The sequence below is a fragment of the Canis lupus genome, chromosome 8, assembly GCF_048164855.1.
Source record: "Canis lupus baileyi chromosome 8, mCanLup2.hap1, whole genome shotgun sequence".
NCBI classification, from domain to species: domain Eukaryota; kingdom Metazoa; phylum Chordata; class Mammalia; order Carnivora; family Canidae; genus Canis; species Canis lupus.
Window position 1 is genome coordinate 28,278,459 of NC_132845.1, and position 23,303 is coordinate 28,301,761.

The 23,303-nt window shown below is 40.6% G+C and overlaps 2 long non-coding RNA genes across 2 annotated transcripts in view; one reads left to right on the forward strand and one right to left on the reverse strand.

The window, feature by feature from the left end:
- LOC140638048 (uncharacterized) overlaps positions 1 to 12,902 on the reverse strand; it is a 34,895-nt gene extending 21,993 nt beyond the window's left edge. Inside the window, exons 1-2 of the long non-coding RNA XR_012035163.1 lie at positions 12,809 to 12,902; positions 9,797 to 9,879 (exon numbers count right to left, since the gene is read on the reverse strand). This is a non-coding gene — a long non-coding RNA (uncharacterized lncRNA). The remainder of the gene's footprint in view (positions 1 to 9,796; positions 9,880 to 12,808) is intronic.
- LOC140638049 (uncharacterized) overlaps positions 10,117 to 23,303 on the forward strand; it is a 30,875-nt gene continuing 17,688 nt past the window's right edge. The window contains exon 1 of the long non-coding RNA XR_012035164.1: positions 10,117 to 10,233. This is a non-coding gene — a long non-coding RNA (uncharacterized lncRNA). The remainder of the gene's footprint in view (positions 10,234 to 23,303) is intronic.

Below are 23,303 nucleotides of genomic sequence, written 5' to 3' on the forward strand. Positions count from 1 at the left end.
GTCAGATCCTACTTCCACCTTTTTTTCTGTCATTGATATGTTGTCTATAGCTACCATGTTAACTGTTCATGATTTTTAGATACAAAGTGTTATTTTTTTTAATAAGAGTCATTATGGAAAATATTGGGAAAAATAACAAAGGATGAAGAATGTATTAAATTGTCAACCCCCAAATAACTAAAATTAGCCACTATTTATTCAATCATCAATCCATATAGCATCATATTGATGTTAAAATAATTTTACAACCTGAGTTTTCATTAAACATTATATCATATGTCTTTTCCTCTGCTGGTAAAAACAAGTTCTATACACATAAAAAAAAGGGTTTTTTGAGTGTAGTTGACACACGATGTTACATTGGTTTCAGGTGTATGACTTAGTGATTTGACAAGTTTATACATGATGCTATATTTACCCCAAGTAGAGCTCCTATCTGTCACCATACAACACTATTACAATATCACTGATCATTGACTATATTTCCTGTGCGTATCTTTTATTCTTGTGATTTATTCATTCCATAACTGGAAGTCTGTATCTCCCACTCCTCTTCACCCATTTTGTGTAAACATTTTTAAAGGTTATATAATATTCTGTGGCATATGTGTACCATAATATACTTGTACTGTCCCCTAATGTTTGACACTTAGGTTGTTTCTAAATTATAAATACTTTAACATCAGAAGAAATATTTATGCATAAAATTTTTCATCAAAAGTTCCTACTTATTTAAAAGAGATTAATAGGGATCCCTGGGTGGCGCAGTGATTGAGCGCCTGCCTTTGGCCCAGGGCGCGATCCTGGAGACCCGGGATCGAATCCCACGTCGGGCTCCCGATGCATGGTGCCTGCTTCTCCCTCTGCCTGTGTCTCTACCTCTCTCTCTCTGTGCGACTATCATAAATTAAAAAAAAAATAAAAAAAAATAAAAGAGATGAATAAATTAGAAGTACTAGGAGAAAATGTCTTGATACTTATTGCCAAACTGTTTTTCAGATAAGCTCTACTAAATTGTAATTTTATAAAGATTAGATGAGTGAACTCATCTCATCACATTGTCATCAAGACTATCATTCAATATACTTTTTTGGTAAATGTTATGGACAGCAATAATGTCTTATTGCAACTATATTTTGATTTATATATTTACAGAGAGAAACACTCTTATTATTTATAAATGGTATTGGTTTTTTGCCCATTTAGTTATGACAAACTTTTTTCTTATGGATTTTATAAGAGTTCTTTTTATTTATTTTTATTTTTATCTTTTTTTAAGTTTTTATTTATTTATTCATGAGAGACACACACAGAGAGAGAGGCAGAGACACAGGCAGAGGGAGAAGCAGGCTCCACACAGGGAACCCAACATGGGACTCCATCCCGGGTGTCCAGGATCAGGCCCTGGGCCAAATGTGGCACTAAACCGTGGAGCCACCCAGGCTGCCCAAGAATTCTTTTTATTAAGGATATTAACACTTTTACATTTTTTTTCTACAAAGTATTTCCCAATAAATTTTAGGCTGTGTCAATATCACTCCCTTTAGTAAAATAGAACGCTATGTATTAGTGTAGTTGTTATTCGAAAAATAAAGTTAGTCTTTATACTTCTCAAATGCAAAATTCTTCTTTTTGAAAGATTTTATTTATTTATTTGAGAGAGAGAGAGCACAAGTGAGGGAGGGGCTGGGAGGAGCAGAGGAGAGGGAGAAGCAGACTCTCCTCTGAGCAGGGAGCCAGAAGTGGGGCTCCCTTCCTAAGACCATGGACCTAAGCCAGAGCAGATGCTTAACTGCCTGAGCAACCCATATGCAAAATTCTTAGTTAAGAATTTAACTACAGGGATCCCTGGGTGGCGCAGCGGTTTAGCGCCTGCCTTTGGCCGAGGGCGCGATCCTGAAGAGCCGGGATCGAATCCCACGTCGGGCTCCCGGTGCATGGAGCCTGCTTCTCCCTCTGCCTATGTCTCTGCCTCTCTCTCTGTGACTATCACAAATAAATAAAAATTAAAAAAAAAAAAAGAATTTAACTACAGAGGTCCCTTAGGGCTCAGTCAGTTAAGCATCTGACTCATGATTTTGGCTTAGGTCAAGGTCTCAGGTTCAAGCTCCACACTGGGCTTGGAGCCTGCTTGGAATTCTCTCTCTTCCTCTGTCTCTCCTCTTTCTCTCATTCTCTCTCTCTCTGAAAAAAAAAAAAAAAGGAAGGAAGGAAAGAAGAAAGGAAGGAAGGAAAGAAAAGAATTTAACTGAGTTATTAGAAGCCAGATTAATTTTTAAATTGGTTAGCTAAGGGTATAGCCATTAACAGGGACATTGTTGTTCAATGAAACTCTTTCTTTTCCCACACAGATACAAAGATGCCCAATTTGAAAGAGTTTGAGGATGAGGGAGACTTAAGAATGAAAAGAAGCAATTTAACTCTATTCTGCAAAATAATGTGAAATACTAACTTCAAAGAGAAATACATACCTCACAATTTTTTTTTAAATACTGAACTTTTTTTAAAGATTTTATTTACTTATTCATGAGAGAGAGAGAGAGAGAGAGACAGACAGACAGACGGGGGAAGAAGCAAGCCCCATGCAGGGAGCCCGATGCGGGACTCGATCCTGGGACTCCAGGATCATGCCCTGAGCCAAAGGCAGATGCTCAACCACTGAGCCACCCAGGTGTCCCTACCTCACAAATTTTGAGTCAGTTAAGGCTATATTTCTATTTTTCCCAAATAGATATTTAGTATACATTCATGAAAATAAACATATTGGGAGGGAAAATTTTGAAGGGGCTCAATTCAGGGTGTCTACCTGGCTTGTTGTGTAGGACTTTGTGTGTCAACTCCTATCACTGACTGTCCTGCTGGGGCCTCCTAGGAGAACTCAATTATAAAACAATCATAAGGATATCAGTTTATGTCCCCCCACCCCCGCAAAAAAAAAATCCCATTGGGAAGTTAGAAGGTATTTTCAAGAGATCTAAACTATGAAGCTAAGGGACACTGAGTCTTGCCCATGGATAGAGTCTCTCTGAAGGTTTCAACTCCTTGTGTGTGTTTTCCCTAAACCTGGGATGAGCTATATTTAGCACACAGCCACCGGCTTTCCTTTTAACTTAACCACTTTAGTAAAATCTATACCCCCCCTGGGGGTGCCTTGGAGGACAAAGAGATGCGGCAGCAAAGGGAAATACAGCTGACTTCATGATTCCAAGACTCCAGGTTAGTCCTTTTGTTGCTCCTATAAAAGCAAGTAGCATCCTGCTGAAGGTTATTTAAGGGCGTCAGAGAGTGATCTGTGGCAACGTGAATGTGACTCAAGGAGAAGCACAGGCGTTAAGACATTTTGCTGTCTAGATATTTCTCTAGAAAAAGCTTTACTAATGAGTAGCTCTTCGGGGCACCTGGGTGGCTCAGTCGGTTGAGCATCTGCCTCAGCTCAGGTCATGATCCCAGAGTCCTGGGACGGAGCTTTGCATTGGGCCCTCTGCTCAGTGGGGAGTCTGCTTCTCCCCCTCCCTCTGCCTCTATGCTCTTCCTCACACACAAATAAATAAATAAAATCTTTTAAAAGATGAATATCTCCCTTTTCCCTACATACGCTGGTGAGAAGTCACTTTTAGTGATGGGAGAGCAGTGCGGGCTGGTGGAGATACTTGGGGCATGTGTGTTCATATACAGATAGAGAAAGCCTCTACATGTGCACAGGACTGTTAGCAAACTAACAGAAGTGGGTCATGGTGGCAAAGAGAAAGTCACTCTCACTTTTCCATAGATATCTCTGCATTGCTTGTGTGTGTGTGTGTGTGTATATATATATATATATATATGCACATATATACATTGTATATATGTATATATACAAATATGTTTTTCAACAATACGCATTTATTACTTTGTCAATTCAGAAGTATATAGTAAATTTAATAATGTATTCCCCCAGCTTCTTGTCGTCTTTTTAAACTTGTTTTTTATTTACAGAAGATTTTTATGCAGTATTTAAATTTTTCTTTGCAATGTCTTGCCTTGTATTTAAGCTTTCCCTATCCACTGATCAGATTGTTAGTGTATATCTACGTTTATGTGGGCTGCTTTCTGCCCGGTGCAAGGTAAAAAATGCAGTAAAATACCATCTGGGGTCTGTCAAGCAATGTATTCAAAAGCTCTTTAGGAAAGAGGATAAAATGAAAAAGATTTCAAGAAATGGACATTTGTGATTGTAACTAATGCGTGTTGGTGGTGCTCCCGTTGACCTTAGGGCCCCAGAGTACTGTGGGAGCCCGTGTTCCCGAAATGAAAGGTTTCAATTGTTTCAAAGGCACCTCAGAGAGTCCTTTGCCATACAGACGGAGACCCTCCTTGGCAGAAGTCTTCTCCTTTGCCCAAGCTACACTTAAGAAATTGGGATTAAGGTACCCAAGTCTAATTGCTTCTAAGCCCCCTGCCAACTCAACCTGTTTATTATCTAGTGCAGAAATCAAAGTAAAGGAGGAAACAGAACTCAGAAAGTCAGCATTAGAACATAAGAAAAACAATCTTGTGCCAACTATACATTCTGCAGAGTGACCTCCAGTTTCTCCAACCATATGCCTCATTGCAAAATTTATGAGACTTCCCAGATCAGAGGTCAAACATTTTCCTGTTACTGTTATAACCCTTCGTATCCTGCTTCTCTTGCCTTTTACCTTCCCTTCCCACAGCTTCCTCTCTACTTTTCTTTGTTTTGTTTTTTAAATTGGAACTTCCTTTTTCTTCTTTCTCTAGCCCTCTATCCCAAAGTCATTCTTCTCTGTCTGATTTTCTCTCCATGCCTTGTTTTTATTCTGGTTCTTACCCATCAAGTCCCCATCACCATCATCCTCACTCTTTTTCATATAAATTCCCTCCTCTAATATTCAAATTCTATTGTCAGTGTTTATATGATTGAACTCTCACGAAAATCAAATCTCATAGGTTTGTGTTGGATTGTAGGTTTGGTGATGCAGGCATTTTTCACCATTTTCCTATTAACTGGAAAGCGATTTGAGGAGCCAGTCCCATAGGCAGAGCTGAATTTCCTTCATTCACCATCTGAAAGATCTGATGATTATTTAGAATTATGAAACTTCTGGTTCTGAGAAATAGGCCTGGTCATCCCGTGGGAACCAACAGCCCCAGCAGATGATTAGTTTCGTTCTGTTTGATGACACACAAAAGTAGAATCATATTTGATATTATCAAATAGACATAGTTTGTGCCTAAAGGTATACATCATGACTTCCCTAAGTAATCAAAACAGTCATTTGTTTGAAAAAACTAGTTTGTTCTTTAATGATTTCATTATTTGACTGATTTTCCCATAATAGCTACTCTAGTCTATGTTTGCATACACATCCAAGTCAACCCAATTCTTACCTTCTTTGCCTTATCTGCTTTAAGAGCTTTGATAGATTGTCTCTAATGGATTTTTGCTCCTCGTCACATGGTGCTCCTTTTACCTTAAATATAGCATGATGAGTTTTATAAGGAAGGAGTCCCTCTATTTCCATCTATCCTCTCTTCCTCAAAACATAGTTGCCTTTTTTAAAAATTTTATCCATTAAACCTAAGCAAAACTGCCCTATTGTAGCTCCTTTTAAAACCAATCTTAGCACCTTGATGTAGCCAAGGGTTCACACAGACTATCACTCAGAGAAACCCTGTGGCAGGATAATACTGAGATACCAATCTGACTTTTTTAACCTTTATTTTTCCCTTTTCTTTGCCTTTGTTCATTTTTTTTTCACCTTTGTTCAATCTGATAACAGATTCCATTCTTTGCCCCAGAGGAGGTTTTTGACTGGGAATTTCTTTCTTACTTCCTAAGCCAAATTTCAAACCAGAAACCCCAAAATTAAATTTGGTTCACAGATATATTTTATTGAGTTCATATAGGACTTTTTAAAACCTGGGGTAACATGTAATAACTAGACATATTTCTTTTTTTTAAAGATCTTATTTATTTATTCATGAGAGACACACAGAGAGAGGCAGAGACATAGATGGAGGGAGAAATGGGCTCCTCGCCGGGAGCCTCATGTTGGACTCAAACCCAGGACCTCGGGATCATGACCTAAGCCAAAGGCAGATGCTCAACCATTGAGCCACCCAGGTGCCTCAATAACTAGACATATTTCACATAGAAATATGAATTTCTGACTTCTCTTGAAAATTGGATGATCTAGCCACACTGGGCTACTATTTTCATGTGGCCACAATCACTTAGAACCTCGTAGAGCTATAGTCTTACATAAGTCCCATACTTTCCATTTCTGCAGAGCTCTTCCCACTGTCCTTCTCTCTCTTATGTCAGTATGTCTTGCCCCCATCAGCATTGCTTGCCTCCTGGTTTAAATCCTTTAAGGTGATACTCTAGAAGAGAGACAACTTAAGAAAAGATCATTTTTATTCAGAGGTAGAGATGGTTATGGTGAAACATCATGTATTCAGCAAATATTCAATAAGTAAGCACATATGTGCCGAACAATTTTTCATGTGAAGATTAAAAACAATGAACACGATAGAAATGTTTCCTGCTTTTATGGAATTTCTATTCTAGTAGGTGATGGTGAGAGGCAAGTAGACTCATTAACAAAATAATTTCAAGAAGTAAAAGTATAGGAGATGATATATTTCATAATTTCATGTAGTGACAAATATTTGAAAGAAACAAAGCAAGGTGATGGAAAGGAGTGCAGTGATGGAAGAGGATGGGGTGGATGATAGGGCAGGGGTACTAATGTAGGTCAGGCATTGAGGGAAGGCATCTGAGCGATGATAAACCGGGAGCTGAATATGACCTTTCAGGTAGCACCAGCTTTGTGAAGAGCTTGGCAAGGAATAGTCTAAGCAGAGAAAACAGCAAGTACAAAAACCTTAAGGTGGGTGTGTGTTTGACATATTCAAGGAATTTCAGGCTAGTGTGGGTGGGGCTTAGACAAGAAGGGGCGATAAGGGAGCAGTTGTAGAGGCGAGTGAACATCAGATTTTGTAAAGCCTTGACATCCACAGTGGGGCATTTGGATCAGAATCTAATTGCTTCTGGAAATATTGGGAGATTATTAAACATGTTAGTAGTGTAATCTGATTTTCTTTTAAGTAACAAGGCTCTACAGTTTGCAGCTATTGTTGATTTTGTTTCTGTATTTATTTGGGAGAGAGAGTGAGGGAGAAAACAAGCAAGGAGAGTGGCAGAGGGAAATGGAGAAGCAGACTCCTCGCTGAGCAGGGAGCCTGATGTAGGGCTTGATCTCAAGACCTGAGATCATGACCTTAGCCAAAGGCAGATTCTTAACCTACTGAACCACCCAGGCGCCCCCATCTCCTTGATTTTCCTCATGGTTTTACCTCTAAGCAATTACCTATGCAATGTAGTTTAATGGTGTCTCATTAAATTTTATATAAAATAACTTCACTTGTGAATTAAGTCAATAAAATCTTCTTCACAGAGGGGTGCTGATCTGGCTCAATTGGTAGAGCATGTAACTCTTGATCTCCACGTTATGAGTTCAAGTCTGACATTGTATGTAGAGATTACTTTAAAAAAATAAAATCTTTTAAAAAAAATTTTTTTTAAAGAAATTTCCTCATAGGTATTTCTTCTTCCTATACAAAATGAGAAAAGTTAGGGTACCTGAAAGGTTCAGTCAGTTGAGCATCCAACTCTTGATTTCATCTCAGATCATGATCTCAGGGCGGTGAGATTGACCCCACATCGGACTCCGTGTGCTCAGTGTGAAGTCTGCTTGAAATTCTCTCCCTTCCCCTCTACCCCTCTCCCTACTCCCTCTGTCTCTAAATAAATAAATAAATAAATAAATAAATAAATAAATAAAATCTTTTTTAAAAAACAAAATGAGGAAAGTAGTTTTAAAAATAGCTTTTTTCCTCCACCCACAACAAATAAGGGCATAGCCTAATGTAATGTATTTCAGGAAATGACAACCAAGGGAAGATAAAATTCTTCAGCAAATACAAAAGCAGAGCTGTTTCTAATCTCAGAATACTTACTAATACCTCCAAATATTTAGAGAAATAAATAGAGTTGGATATCTTTATCTTTTTCCTCTCTTGATTAAGGAATAGTAGAAAGAGCTGCTGGGAATAAATAAGCAAAATTGAGAAATTACTAAGAGTTTCATGGCTTTCCTGGTGCCAGAAGATGAAAGTGGACTAATGTAAGCAGATTGTTCCATTCCATCCCCCTATCCAGTAATATGTTTAAGCAATGGGTGTTTGATATAAACTCTGGCCAGTAAGATGCAAGGGAGGAAATTTAAGGAAAGTTATTTACACAAGTGGATGGAAGAGCCAAGAAGCCAATATAGGGTGATGAGGCATCCCATAGGTTAGTATAGCAGAAGGCCACTATTGTCTCTCTGCTGGAAGGATGAAGTATTATCATAGTCCAGAAGCCACGGCCATCTAGCAGAGACTGGAATGTAGAGGGTCTTTCCACTGGGAGACTGGAGCAGCCATTACTGAAGCGCACTCAGCGGGAATGGAGAGAGACCCTGGCTTCTCTCCTTGTTCCTGTTCTATGATCTACTACAATGCCTCTCAGGTAAGTCCAGCTGACAGCTGGCTGCTAGGGGACCCTGGGAAGTGCGGCCTTCTGGAGTCAGTCCATCCATGATACAAGACAAAGCAATGGATAGGTAAGGATTGGATTTAAGAGTAAACAGGTGAAGACTTGGTGTGAGGAGAATTAGGACAAGCAAGGAATCATGGAGGATTCCAAGTTTCTTACTTCTGAATGTGAGCAAGTGTCATTGTCTGAGATGGGGAACATTGAAGAAGTAGCAGTTTGAGGAACTGAACTCAGAAGCCTTGATTTGTATGTTTGAAGTTTGAGATGTCTGTTAAATTCCTGTGTGAAGCTATCAAGTGTGTTCTAGTCGGTTCAATCCCAGCGGACTCCCCTGGATGAGTGAGAAAGGGGAGAAGAGAAGAGAAAGAGAGGCAAGCAAAAGAAAAAGAGAAAAGGGGAGCAAGAGAAACCCCAAGTGAGGGAACTTTAGGTGTCCCGGGGCAGGATGACCTAAGGCCTGGTTTCTCAGAGCACTGAGAAGAGAGCAGTGGGAAGGTGGCAAATCCCACTGAAGGAAATGGAAGTGGTGGCAGTTCATCAAAATATTTTATTTCCTGGAACCGAGACACGGAATCAGGTTAGATCTGAGGGGACCACACAGTAAAGGATGGTGGGTTCTCAGTGATCACTTGAGAGGACAAAGAAGCAGACACCACAGAGGCTCCTCCCCCCATATACTCTGTGGGCATGATAGCACTGCACAAAACTGAGATTATGGGATTTGAAAAGGAAGACATACAGAAATAACTAAAATCAAGTTGTCTGCCACTAGAAATATATGGAGATTCGGAGACAGAAATTTAGTCGTACTGGAACTCATCATCTCCTTTCCCTATGAGACAATTTGTGGGATATAAGATCCCCTGCAATGCCATTTCTGAACACTAATTTATTCAGTGTAGCTCAACCCATTGTTGGAGCTTTAACAAGATGGTGTAGAGGGGCTTTGGCTCTAAGAGTGTGAACCACTTTGAAATCTCCCCATAGTGTGAGATCCAGAAAAGAACAAGCCACACTGGTCATCCAGTCCAAGTCAATGAATCAAATACATGTATGGGGGCAAAAAACTTCCCAAAGACATGTATTTATTCTTGGAAACAGGGTAAACTAGTTCCATACATTAAAAAAGAAATATTTCCCCTACATGCAACAGAATCCATGCAGACCCCTGCCTACGAATGGGATACTCCTTACCATATGAGCAAAGGTGTTAGCTACACCCATTTGCTCATCATTTTAGCCATCATCTGGTTTCCAAGCTGTGTCCAGGGATGAATCTGAAAAAGAAATGAGCTCCTGTTTCAAATCCATCCACCTATCAAGGACCTGGCAGGAACTGCAGTTAACAGATTTTACCACTTTGGGCCAAATAACATATCTAGGCATATTCACATGCTGTGAGTTGAAGGAATATGCATTTAGGAGCTCTGTACATGCAATGCCCCCAGAAATGAATTGGGAAGAATTCTGTTCCTCCAGTTACATGTGGATGTGTACAGTTTTACTGTCTCTCACAGGGTTCAGCTGCAAAATGAAGAAGAGGGCAGAGGAAGGAAAAAGAGAAGTTATTTAAGTAGCATTTTGAGTTCGATCCTCTCATCTTAAAGCTATGAAGACAGAATTCTGGAAAGGTAAAGTTTCCAAAATCTCACAGTCGAATTCCCCTGGACCCGTAATATATATTCACACCTAGTCTGCTGCTGTCTTATTTTTAATATAAAAGTTGTTTCAGCAATGCAGCTTTGATAATCCAAACTATATAGTAAGATCTAGTATGAGTTTTTAGTAGACAACAAGACACTAACCATGTCTTTCATCTTTTTCATTATGTATACAAATATAACACATAAATATATTTGCAAATATATAAACCTCAACTCGTCAAAAGTGCAAAATATCATCTTCTCCTAATTTGGATTAGGAGGGAACTTGAGCTGTGGTAATATGTACATATGTGTCATAACATTAAAATGCTGATAAGTCAGCACAGTTTGGGGGCACATTTTTAATGCTGAATTGGGTAAATAACCTCCAAATCATGCTTGCTATCCAAAGCTGCGAGTGTAGGAATGAAGAACCATAAACAAAAAATAAACCATAATAGCTGTTAGGATCGAGATAATACTTTGTTCCCAAATATTCTGGCCATGTGTTCAGAGAATATAATCAGCTATCTAATTTTAAGGTTTAATTAGCTAAGTTTAGGCAAACTGTTGATTCTGAACTGCTACAGCAGAATGAGACAATCCATATGTTCTCTGTTCCTGGAATATGAGCATATATAAACAGATTTGTCTACAAGGGGGAAAACTCACAGATGACTGATAAATGAGTTTTGGCAGTGTCATGTTATCATAATTGGCAATCACAGGGGAAAATATTGACAACGCTAAGTACGGAACCCCTGGAAAGAGCGACTCAGAGTCTACCTCATACTGCAACTGTGGTTGAGCAGTGGAAGGTCTCTGGACTAGACAGATTTTGCATTGGGCCTTTCTGGGGGCACCTGGGTGGCTCAGTGGTTGAGCATCTGCCTTCAGCTCAGGGCGTGATCCCAGGGTCCTGGGATCAAGTCCCACATGGGGCTCCCCGCAGGGAGTCTGGTTCTCCCCCTGCCTGTGTCTCTGCACCTCTTTCTGTGTCTCTCATGAATAAATAAATAAACGCTTAATAAATAAACAAACAAATAAATAAATCAGGCCTTTCTGGATGGGAAAAGGGTAGTAAATGGAAGCAAAATTTTCTAGGAATGTGTCCAAAGCAAATGACTGTAGATGTGTGCGTGTGTTTTTCTTATTCTTGCTGTATATTTCTTTTTCTGAGCAGAGACTCTGTGTGTGTGTGTGTATGTGTGCGTGAGAGAGAGAGAGTTCTTCATGAATATTTATACACCAATGGAGAAAAGTGTCCTGCTACCCCAGAGCTATGAAGCTTATTTATCAAAATCTGGCATGAGGACTCTGCCATCTGTCTCGATTTGCTCTGAATCAGGACGCTTCTGACAGTGTGGAGGACCTGCTCTGAGGGCGCAGGGACAGAGAGGCAAAGAGCAGTGGTTCCTCCCAGAGCTGAAATTCCTAAATCATCCTCAGTGCCAGCACGGAGCTCATTCTACATCGCTCTGGAGACAAGTGGGAGATGACAGGATGCTCAAAATAGAAGCGCTGCTTACCTAGGTATTTGTGTCAAAATCCTGCTGGAGGACTGCCTGTTTTGTTTCTGTGGAACACTTGCTAAAATTCAGTTATCAAAGGCACAAGTCATTCTGATGGGCCTGCTGTGCCTGGGTCTCATGATTGAGTTATCGTTTTCGACCGGCAGTATCTATGCGTGAAAGGGAGCAAAACTTTCTCCTTTTACTCAGCAAACATCTTGGAGCATTTGCCATGTGCCAAGCACTATGCAAGTCCCAGGAACCAGGCTGAAGACATTTTGCGTCCACTCCCAGTTTAGTAGAAAAGAGAAACCTGAGAACAGCTAAGTTATAACACAACGAAGCTGATGCTATCAGTCGGAGCAACGTGCTTTGCTGGTCCCATGAAGAGACTGATGAACTTACCTGGGGTAGCTAGGAAAGGGTTTTCCGGAGAGCTGATATTTGAACTGAGTTTGGAGTGTAAGTACAAGTTTTCTAGATAGAAAAGTCAAAGAGAAGACATTCCAGCCAGGTTCCAAATCACACAGATCCCCAACAATCATGAGGGACCACTGAATCGATGCTATGGTTGGAATAAAAAGTCAATGGGGAAAATCTCAGAGGAATAATTTCTCACAGAAAGAACTTACTGGCTACATGTGCTTGGCTTTGCTGGGAGCTTTTCTCAGTTTCATACTAAAAAATGTTAGTCATCTTCCCCACAGATGCCAAATTCCTAATGCTAACCCCTCCATAGCACCCACCTCGATGCTGAGCAATTGCAGACTTTGAAATTAGACCTAGATATGAATCCCATATCTGCCACTTACTAGTGTGTGTATTTGGAAATTCTCCTTAAACCCCCTGAGTCTCGGCCTCCTCTTCGTGGACTTGCTGCAGTAAACGAATAAGTCATTATATATAAAGCACACAAGCACAGTAAATTGTCAACATTATGAGTTCAAGATCACAATGCCTTTCCCAAAAGGTTTTAAAGATACATTGAGAAGGGTATTTAAGTCTACAGCACAGTATACTTAAAAATTAAGTGCATTTTGTTTTTTACTTACAAGTTTGAACTCCTGAATTTAAAGACACGTCTTACATGATGTTTTTCTCCACCACTGTGCTGAGTGTGTTGAGCTGAATTAAATTTAGAATTTCAGAGAGTTCACTTCAAGGCATCAACATATTTTAACCACACTATTTTGGGGCCTTACTATGTTATCTTTTGCATAGAGCCCTAGTGGGAAGCTATCTGAAAAGCACATTATTAGTGGCACTTAGTGCTGAGGTATGCCACTATTAAAGGAATCTTAATGCCAGTCTAAGCCAAGTAAAGATTATGAAAGAGAACTCCAGCAATCTCTGTGGTCAGATATGCCCTCCATCCCAAGGTGTTTTCTTTCTCTTGTTACATCCAACTAGTAATTTATAACTCTACTTCTTTGTGAGTATAGACATCAGGGAAGGTAGATTAGAATGACTTGGATTAACAATCAACCCCAAAAGCTCAGTGGCTTAAAATAACAAAGATTTATTCCTTGTTTGTGTTTCATATCCATCTGGGGACAGTGGGATCAGGGTGACGGGATTCAGTTCATCCTAGTCATTTGGGGACTTAGGTTGATGGAACAGCCATTATCTTTATCTTAGAATTACTCATCGTCATGCACAGGGAAAGAAAGATCTGAGGGTCTTCTTATGGAAACTAAGTGTTCTTTTTTTTTTTTTTTTTTTTTTTGGTTCATAAACATTTTACATTTATTTTTTATTTATTTTTAATTTATTTTTTATTGGTGTTCAATTTACCAACATACAGAATAACCCCCAGTGCCTGTCACCCATTCACTCCCACCCCACACCTTCCTCCCCTTCTACCACCCCTAGTTCGTTTCCCAGAGTTAGCAGTCTTTATGTTCTGTCTCCCTTTCTGTTATTTCCCACACATTTCTTCTCCCTTCCCTTATATTCCCTTTCACTATTATTTATATTCCCCAAATGAATGAGAACATATAATGTTTGTCCTTCTCCGACTGACTTACTTCACTCAGCATAATACCCTCCAGTTCCAGCCATGTTGAAGCAAATGGTGGGTATTTGTCATTTCTAATAGCTGAGTAATATTCCATTGTATACATAAACCACATCTTCTTTATCCATTCATCTTTCGATGGACACCGAGGCTCCTTCCACAGTTTGGCTATCGTGGCCATTGCTGCTATAAACATCGGGGTGCAGGTGTCCCTGCGTTTCATTGCATCTGCATCTTTGGGGTAAATCCCCAACAGTGCAATTGCTGGGCCGTAGGGCAGGTCTATTTTTAACTCTTTGAGGAACCTCCACACAGTTTTCCAGAGTGGCTGCACCAGTTCACATTCCCACCAACAGTGTAAGATGGTTGCCTTTTCTCCGCATCCTCTCCAACATTTGTGGTTTCCTGCCTTGTTAATTTTCCCCATTCTCACTGGTGTGAGGTGGTATCTCATTGTGGTTTTGATTTGTATTTCCCTGATGGCAAGTGATGCAGAGCAGTTTCTCATGTGCATGTTGGCCATGTCTATGTCTTCCTCTGTGAGATTTCTGTTCATGTCTTTTGCCCATTTCATGATTGGATTGTTTGTTTCTTTGGTGTTGAGTTTAATAAGTTCTTTATAGATCTTGGAAACTAGCCCTTTATCTGATACATCATTTGCAAATATCTTCTCCCATTCTGTAGGTTGTCTTTGAGTTTTGTTGACTGTATCCTTTGCTGTGCAAAAGCTTCTTATCTTGATGAAGTCCCAATAGTTCATTTTTGCTTTTGTTTCTTTTGCCTTCGTGGATGTATCTTGCAAGAAGTTACTGTGGCCGAGTTCAAAAAGGGTGTTGCCTGTGTTCTCCTCTAGGATTTTGATGGAATCTTGTCTCACATTTAGATCTTTCATCCATTTTGAGTTTATCTTTGTGTATGGTGAGAGTGGTCTAGTTTCATTCTTCTGCATGTGGATGTCCAATTTTCCCAGCACCATTTATTGAAGAGACTGTCTTTCTTCCAATGGATAGTCTTTCCTCCTTTATCAAATATTAGTTGACCATAAAGTTCAGGGTCCACTTCTGGATTCTCTATTCTGTTCCACTGATCTATGTGTCTGTTTTTGTGCCAGTACCACACTGTCTTGATGACCACAGCTTTGTAGTACATCCTGAAATCTGGCATTGTGATGCCCCCAGATATGGTTTTCTTTTTTAAAATTCCCCTGGCTATTCGGGGTCTTTTCTGATTCCACACAAATCTTAAAATAATTTGTTTTAACTCTCTGAAGAAAGTCCATGGTATTTTGATAGGGATTGCATTAAATGTGTATATTGCCCTGGGTAACATTGACATTTTCCACAATATTAATTCTGCCAATCCATGAGCATGGAATATTTTTCCATCTCTTTGTGTCTTCCTCAATTTCTTTCAGAGTGTTCTATAGTTTTGAGGGTATAGATCCTTTACCTCTTTGGTTAGGTTTATTCCTAGGTATCTTATGCTTTTGGGTGCAATTGTAAATGGGATTGACTCCTTAATTTCTCTTTCTTCAGTCTCATTGTTAGTGTATAGAAATGCCACTGATTTCTGGGCATTGATTTTGTATCCTGCCACGCTACCGAATTGCTGTATGAGTTCTAGCAATCTTGGGGTGGAGACTTTTGGGTTTTCTATGTAGAGTATCATGTCATCGGCGAAGAGGGAGAGTTTGACTTCTTCTTTGCCAATTTGAATGCCTTTAATGTCTTTTTGTTGTCTGATTGCTGAGGCTAGGACTTCTAGTACTATGTTGAATAGCAGTGGTGAGAGTGGACATCCCTGTCTTGTTCCTGATCTTAGGGGAAAGGCTCCCAGTGCTTCCCCATTGAGAATGATATTTGCTGTGGGCTTTTCGTAGATGGCTTTTAAGATGTTGAGGAATGTTCCCTCTATCCCTACACTCTGAAGAGTTTTGATCAGGAATGCATGCTGTATTTTGTCAAATGCTTTCTCTGCATCTAATGAGAGGATCATATGGTTCTTGGTTTTTCTCTTGCTGATATGATGAATCACATTGATTGTTTTACGGGTGTTGAACCAGGCTTGTGTCCCGGGGATAAATCCTACTTGGTCATGGTGAATAATTTTCTTAATGTACTGTTGGATCCTATTGGCCAGTACCTTGTTGAGAATTTTTGCATCCATGTTCATCAGGGATATTGGTCTGTAATTCTCCTTTTTGGTTGGGTCTTTGTCTGGTTTTGGAATTAAGGTGATGCTGGCCTCATAGAACGAATTTGGAAGTACTCCATCTCTTTCTATCTTTCCAAACAGCTTTAGGAGAATAGGTATGGTCTCTTCTTTAAACTTTTGATAGAATTCCCCTGGGAAGCCATCTGGCCCTGGACTCTTGTGTCTTGGGAAGTTTTTGATGACTGCTTCAATTTCCTCCCTGGTTATTGGCCTGTTCAAGTTTTCTATTTCTTCCTGTTCCAGTTTTGGCATTTTGTGGCTTTCCAGGAATGCGTCCATTTCTTCTAGATTGCCTAATTTATTGGCGTATGGCTGTTCATAATTTTTTTTAAAATTGTTTGTATTTCCTTGGTGTTGGTAGTGATCTCTCCTTTCTCATTCATGATTTTATTAATTTGAGTCTTCTCTCTCTACTTTTTAATAAGGTTCGCTAATGGTTTATGTATCTTATTAATTCTTTCAAAGAACCAACTCCTGGTTCTGTTGATCTGTTCCACAGTTCTTCTGGTCTCGATTTCGTTGAGTTCTGCTCGAATCTTTATTAACTCTCTTCTTCTCCTGGGTGTAGGATCTATTTGCTGTTTTTTCTCTAGCTCCTTTATGTGTAAGGTTAGCTTTTGTATTTGAGTTCTTTCCAGTTTTTGAATGGATGCTTGTATTGCGATGTATTTCCCCCTTAGGACTGCTTTTGCTGCATCCCAAAGATTTTGAACGGTTGTATCTTCATTCTCATTAGTTTCCATGAATCTTTTTAATTCTTCCTTAATTTCCTGGTTGACCCTTTTATCCTTTAGCAGGATGGTCCTTAACCTCCACGTGTTTGAGGTCCTTCCAAACTTCTTGTTGTGATTTAGTTCTAATTTCAAGGCATTATGGTCTGAGAATATGCAGGAGACAATCCCAATCTTTTGGTATCGGTTCAGACCCGATTTGTGACCCAATATGTGGTCTATTCTGGAGAAAGTTCCATGTGCGCTTGAGAAGAATGTGTATTCAGTTGAGTTTGGATGTAAAGTTCTGTAGATATCTGTGAAATCCATCTGGTCCAGTGTATCATTTAAAGCTCTCGTTTCTTTGGAGATGTTGTGCTTAGAAGACCTATCGAGTATAGAAAGAGCTAGATTGAAGTCACCAAGTATAAGTGTATTATTATCTAAGTATTTCTTCACTTTGGTTAATAATTGATTGATATATTTGGCAGCTCCCACATTCGGGGCATATATATTGAGGATTGTTAAATCCTCTTGTTGGATAGATCCCTTAAGTATGATATAGTGTCCCTCTTCATCTCTCACTATAGTCTTCGGGGTAAATTTTAGTTTATCTGATATAAGGATGGCTACCCCGCTTTCTTTTGAGGACCATTTGAATGGTAAATGGTTCTCCAACCTTTTATTTTCAGGTTGTAGGTGTCCTTCTGTCTAAAATGAGTCTCTTGTAGACAGCCAATAGATGGGTCCTGCTTTTTTATCCAGTCTGAAACCCTGCGCCTTTTGATGGGGTCATTAAGCCCGTTCATGTTCAGAGTTACTATTGAGAGATATGAGTTTAGTGTCATCATGATATCTATTCAGTCCTTGTTTTTGTGGATTGTTCCACTGAACTTCTTCTTAAAGGGGAATTTTAAGAGTCCCCCTTAAAATTTCTTGCAGAGCTGGTTTGGAGGTCACATATTCTTCCAGTTCCTGCCTGTCTTGGAAGTTCTTTATCTCTCCTTCCATTTTGAATGAGAGCCTTGCTGGATAAAGTATTCTTGGTTGCATGTTCTTCTCATTTAGGACCCTGAGTATATCCTGCCAGCCCTTTCTGGCCTGCCAGGTCTCTGTGGAGAGGTCTGCTGTTACCCTAATACTCCTCCCCATAAAAGTCAGGTATTTCTTGTCTCTTGCTGCTTTAAGGATCTTCTCTTTATCTTTGGAATTTGCAAGCTTAACTATTAAATGTTGAGGTGTTGAACGGTTTTTATTGATTTTAGGGGGGGATCTCTCTATTTCCTGGATCTGAATGCCTGTTTCCCTTCCCAGATTAGGAAAGTTTTCAGCTAGAATTTGTTCAAATACATATTCTGGCCCTCTGGCCCTTTCGGCGCCCTCGGGAACACCAATTAAACGTAGGTTTTTCTTCCTCAGGCTGTCGTTTATTTCCCTTAATCTATCTTCATGGTCTTTTAATTGTTTGTCTCTTTTTTCCTCAGTTTCCCTCTTTGCTATCAACTTGTCTTCTATGTCACTCACTCGTTCTTCCACCTCGTTAACCCTCGTCGTTAGGACTTCTAGTTTGGATTGCATCTCATTCAATTGATTTTTAATTTCTGCCTGATTAGCTCTAAATTCTGCAGTCATGAAGTCTCTTGAGTCCTTTATGCTTTTTTCTAGAGCCACCAGTAGCTGTATAATAGTGCTTCTGAATTGGCTTTCTGACATTGAATTGTAATCCAGATTTTGTAACTCTGTGGGAGAGAGGACTGTTTCTGATTCTTTCTTTTGAGGTGAGGTTTTCCTTCTAGTCATTTTGCTCAGTGCAGAGTGGCCAAAAGCAAGTTGTATTGGGAAAAGGAGAAAAAGAGAGGAGAGAAAGAAGGAAAGAAAAGAGAAAGAGGAAAAAAACGAAAAAAAAAGAAGAAAAAGAGAAAGAAAAAGAAAGAAAGGAAAAAAAGGGGGTGGGGGAAGGAAACAAATCAAAAAGCAAAACAAAACAATAACAAAAAAAAAAAAAAAAAAAGAAAAAGAAAGAAAAAAAGAACCACGGGGGAGTATCTTCTGATTCTGTGTACTTTAAGTCCCTTGACTTCCCCTGGAACTTGTCCGTCTAGCTGGTGTTCTGGGGGAGGGGCCTGCTGAAAATCAGGGTGCTGATTTTCAGGTGTTAGCACTTGGGGGAGCTGCTCTGCCCCTGCCTGGTGCAGGGCTCAGTGGGGGTTGTTTACCCCGTGAGGCCGCAGGAGGAACAGCCCCAGTGGCGGGGCCAGCTCTGGAGCCCTGGATTCAGCCCCCGCAGTGACTCCGGAGCTCTCCTCTGCAGGGCCTGGAGGCTCCGGGGCGGGGCCGCTGATGTGCTCAGCTGGGGCAGGAGCGTCCTCGCTGTCCTGGGCCCTCCCGGCCTCTGCCTGTCCCGGGGGAGGCCGGATCCCGGGCTGTGTCCCGGCGCCCTGTGCTCCGGCGCTTGCGCTGTTGAATTCGCGCTCCCACCCCGCAGCCCCCTCGGCGGAGCCGCAGCCCGAGCCCCTCCAAACTGCTCCCGGCCGCGCAGCCCCCTCCGCACGGAGCCTCTTCCTCTGCCCGAGCCCCTCCGAGCTGCTCCCGCCCCGCAGCCCCCTCCGCGGAGCCGCCCCCCGAGCCCCCCGAGCTGCTCCCGCCCCGCAGCCCCCTCCGCGGAGCCTCTTCCTCTGCCCGAGCCCCCCCGAGCTGCTCCGGGTCCCGCCGTGCGCGCTGCAGCCCTTAGGGAGCTCGGCGCATCTCCCGGGGGGCCGGTGTCTGTTACTGTCCCGGGGAGCCCGAGGGCATCCCCGCCCTCCTGGGTCCTGCTCCACCTCCCTGGAGCCCCTTTCCCCCGGGAAGGTCGGTGCAGCTCCTGCTCCTCCGGGACGGGGCTCTCCTGTCCTGGGGACCCTCGCCCCGGCCTCAGCCCGGCTCCTCGCGGGGCCCCTCCCCCTTGGAGATCTTTGTTTCTTTACTTCTTTTTCCCCGTCTTCCTACCTTGGTAGAAGCGCAAACTCTTCTCACTGTAGCATTCCAGGTGTTCTCTCTTTAATTCTCAGGCCGAATTCGTAGATTTTCAGGATAATTTGAAGGTTTTCTAGGTAATTTGGTGGGGACAGGTGATTTGAGGACCCTACTCTTCTGCCATCTTGCCCCTCCTCTTCCCGAAACTAAGTGTTCTAATAATGACACATATCATTTTAGTCATAATTCACTGGGTAAAAGTGGTCACATGATTTCATACCTGCTAATAAAAGAATATAGAAGTGTAAGCTTACTATGCGTTTAGAATGGGGCCAAAGCAGAAATATTTGGTAAATAGTATTGATGACTGTCACTATCATTGAACCTGAAATGGAATCAATTTCCTTGGAATAATGAACAACTGAGTTTGGCCACTTCTGAGAATCTGTTTCTTAAACTACTTTGCATGGTTCCATATATTCCTTACATTGATTAAGTGAACAGATTTCCAAAAGACTTTGAATGTAAGTCAGAGGGAAATGAGGGCCACCTGAGATGAGCAGAGCAGGGACTATTTGGCCACGCTCTGCTAATGCTCCATTAAAGGTGATATGTTTCAGAGAATTGCCAATAGCTCCCTGAGGAACAATTCTTCAGATAACAAGCCTGGAAATAAAATACTGTCTGCTGTGCATTCACTGAATATGATGCACTAAAATAAATAAATAAATAAAATTAAAAACCCCCACCTCTTTGATAATTCAAAATACTTCCATTGCCACCTACACTGACTTATCAATAGTTTCCACCACTTTTCATATTCCTAAATACTTAATCTGTGAACATCAAGATTCTTTAAGTAGATCCTCTTAGAACTACCAAACAACTGAGCAGTAAAACAAAACACACATTGGTACCAGAAATATGAGAGAATGGGCAGCACCATAGAGGCAAGCTGGTATTCCACTAGGAAGAGGAAGACTGTGTTTAGAAAAAGTACTAGAAAGTGAAGAAATGCCAAAATTGGGAACTCTGTGCTTGCAGCTCAGCTTTGTAAAGACAATGAAATTGGGTTATATTTCCCCATTCTTCTCTTAGTGCAGACTAGAAACAGAATATTTGCCATTGGGATGCCTATTAGCTGTAGTCTCGAGAGTTTTGTCAAAATTTTCTGAAACAGCCATTTGTAGAGAGAGTTGGTGGCCTTAGGAACATTCTCAGTGTAGGATGGAGGTGGAGGATGGCCCAACTGAACTGCCCCATATCTATGCTCTTGTCAGTAGTTCAGTTCAAATGTAAGTGGGCCAGTGAAGACATACCAAACCAAAGTCAATGTCAGGAGAGTGTCCCTTGTTACTGAGTATTGGTGACTTTCTTGTAAGATAATTTGGTGTCACTAACATATTATACTTGCACATGAACATCTTTTTCTGAGTGCCTCTGACCTTTACTGCTTTAAAAGAATTATGATAATATTTTCATTATTTTTATTATTTTAATGATTTAGGAAAGTGACTTAATCCAGTATAGACTCTTGAGTGTGTGTGTGTGTGTGTGTGTGTGTGATATCAAACTGCAATATTTGTGAATGGAATGCTTTGCAACTCCTTTGTCCTTTGAAAGGGGACAAAGTTCAATGTTTTCATCGTGGTGTTTGTGAATTTTTTAAAAAACCCATGTCTGTGCTTAGACACTACTGTTTATTTTTTTATACCAACACAGCACATGATTTGGTGGGGGCAAAGCAGATGAGTTGGGAGGCAGTGAAGAGTATGTCACCACATACACAGAGAGAATTCACCAAAATGTGCTACTAAGTTATATATAATGATTTTATATATATTATATATTATTTAAGTATCAGATATTCAGGACTTTTTTAAAAAGTCTGCCTTGATTCTGTTATATAACTTTAAAACATTCCTCTTATTTTACGGTTATTTTTAATATGTGTTCTGACCTCAAACTATGTATTATGATGAAGCCTAATCAGCTGCAGTTAGCATGTTTTGTTCCAATAACAGAGACCAAAGAATTAGTCAAATGTGGTTCAGCTGCTACTGTTGCGTGATTAAAGTTTCTATGGCCCAAACATTTACCTGCCATTTGTTTTCTTTTTCAGGTTAGAATTAGAATAAATTTGTACTTTTAATCATTTGGGCCATTTGGGAAACTTATTCTTTTATATACTTTGCTTTATTAATAAGGGAAGTTGTAGAAAAATTAATTAGAGATTTTATTCACCTGTATTGATTTGTGAGAGAACCAGTGAGATGTTACATGGTTTGAAGAATTCAGAGTGGACACATACACAAGCAATCAACAATGCTGAAATGAAGGTGTTAAACTGATGCAAAATTGGCCAACAGCCCCAGGCAATCATTAACAACCATACCATTCGACAATCATATACATTAGTTTGGCTTTTCTACAATATACAGAGTAATTTTTTTCAGTAAATATTTCCTTATTTTATTGAATAAATAATTTAAATATTCTGAATTAGTACATGTCTGCAAATGTATGAGTGGCAATTTCAAAGGAAAACAAATTTCATAAATACCACATAGTAGGCAACATAAATATCTCTTTAAAGAATGAACAAATTTAGGGTGCCTGGATGGCTCAGGTGGTTGAGCATCTGACTCTTGGTTTTGGCTTGGGTTATCATCTCAGGGTTGTGAGATCTGCCCTAAGTGGGGCTCCTCATTCAATGGGGAGCCTGCTTGAGAGTCTCTCCTTCTCTCTCCCTCTGCCCTTCTCCACTGTGTGCTCATGTTCTCTCTCTGTAAAAATAAGTAAATAAATCTTAAAAAAAAAAAAAAGAATGAACAAGTTCAAATGCATAAGGAAATGCCAGTTACTTTTTTCTTCGTTTTCTAGGGGAGAGTAGATTCTTTCATGCAAAAGATAACACATAGGGACAAGTCAGGCATAACTACTGTGACAGCATAATGGTGACTGTTACTTGACTCAGATGCCTTCAGATCCCTTGTATGAATTTTGGGTATCCATCCCCCAGTTTCCACATGCTCTACTCTTAAAAGCTGGCATATGAACCCTTCTCCAGAGAGCTACACTTAGGCTACTGGGATCCCTTGTCCAGCTCCCCTGAAAACAAAAAGTTCCCAGCAGCCCGTAGCCAATAACTGCTCAGTGCAGAAATACGAAAACTCAGCTCTTTTGCCTCAAAGTGGTCAACTAGCTCTGGCAACTGGGAGACCAGAGGAGAGATGCAATGCAAAGCCAGTCATAGTAGGGATGTGGGGGGTAGATGGATGCAGAAGAAGGGCATGTGTAGCAAAGCACAGTTTTACCTCTCCCTCCCAAATGACTTACACTATCTGCATGATTTGTTTAAAAAAAATATATCAAACCGGAGCCATGGCTTTTTCAGAAATAGAAGTCAGATTTTTAAGGTCCTAAAGAATCAAGCAAGTTGAGAATGTACAGTTATCAGAATATTCAGATGATGAGTTGCCCAAGGGAAGAACTAAAGGAAATGATTGTTAAGAAGGTCAGGACTAGGGCAGCCTGGGTGGCTTAGCGGTTTAGCACTGCCTTCAGCCCAGGGCCTGATCCCGGAGACCCAGGATCAAGTCCCATGTCAGGCTCCCTGAATGGAGCCTGCTTCTCCCTCTGCCTGCTTCTCCC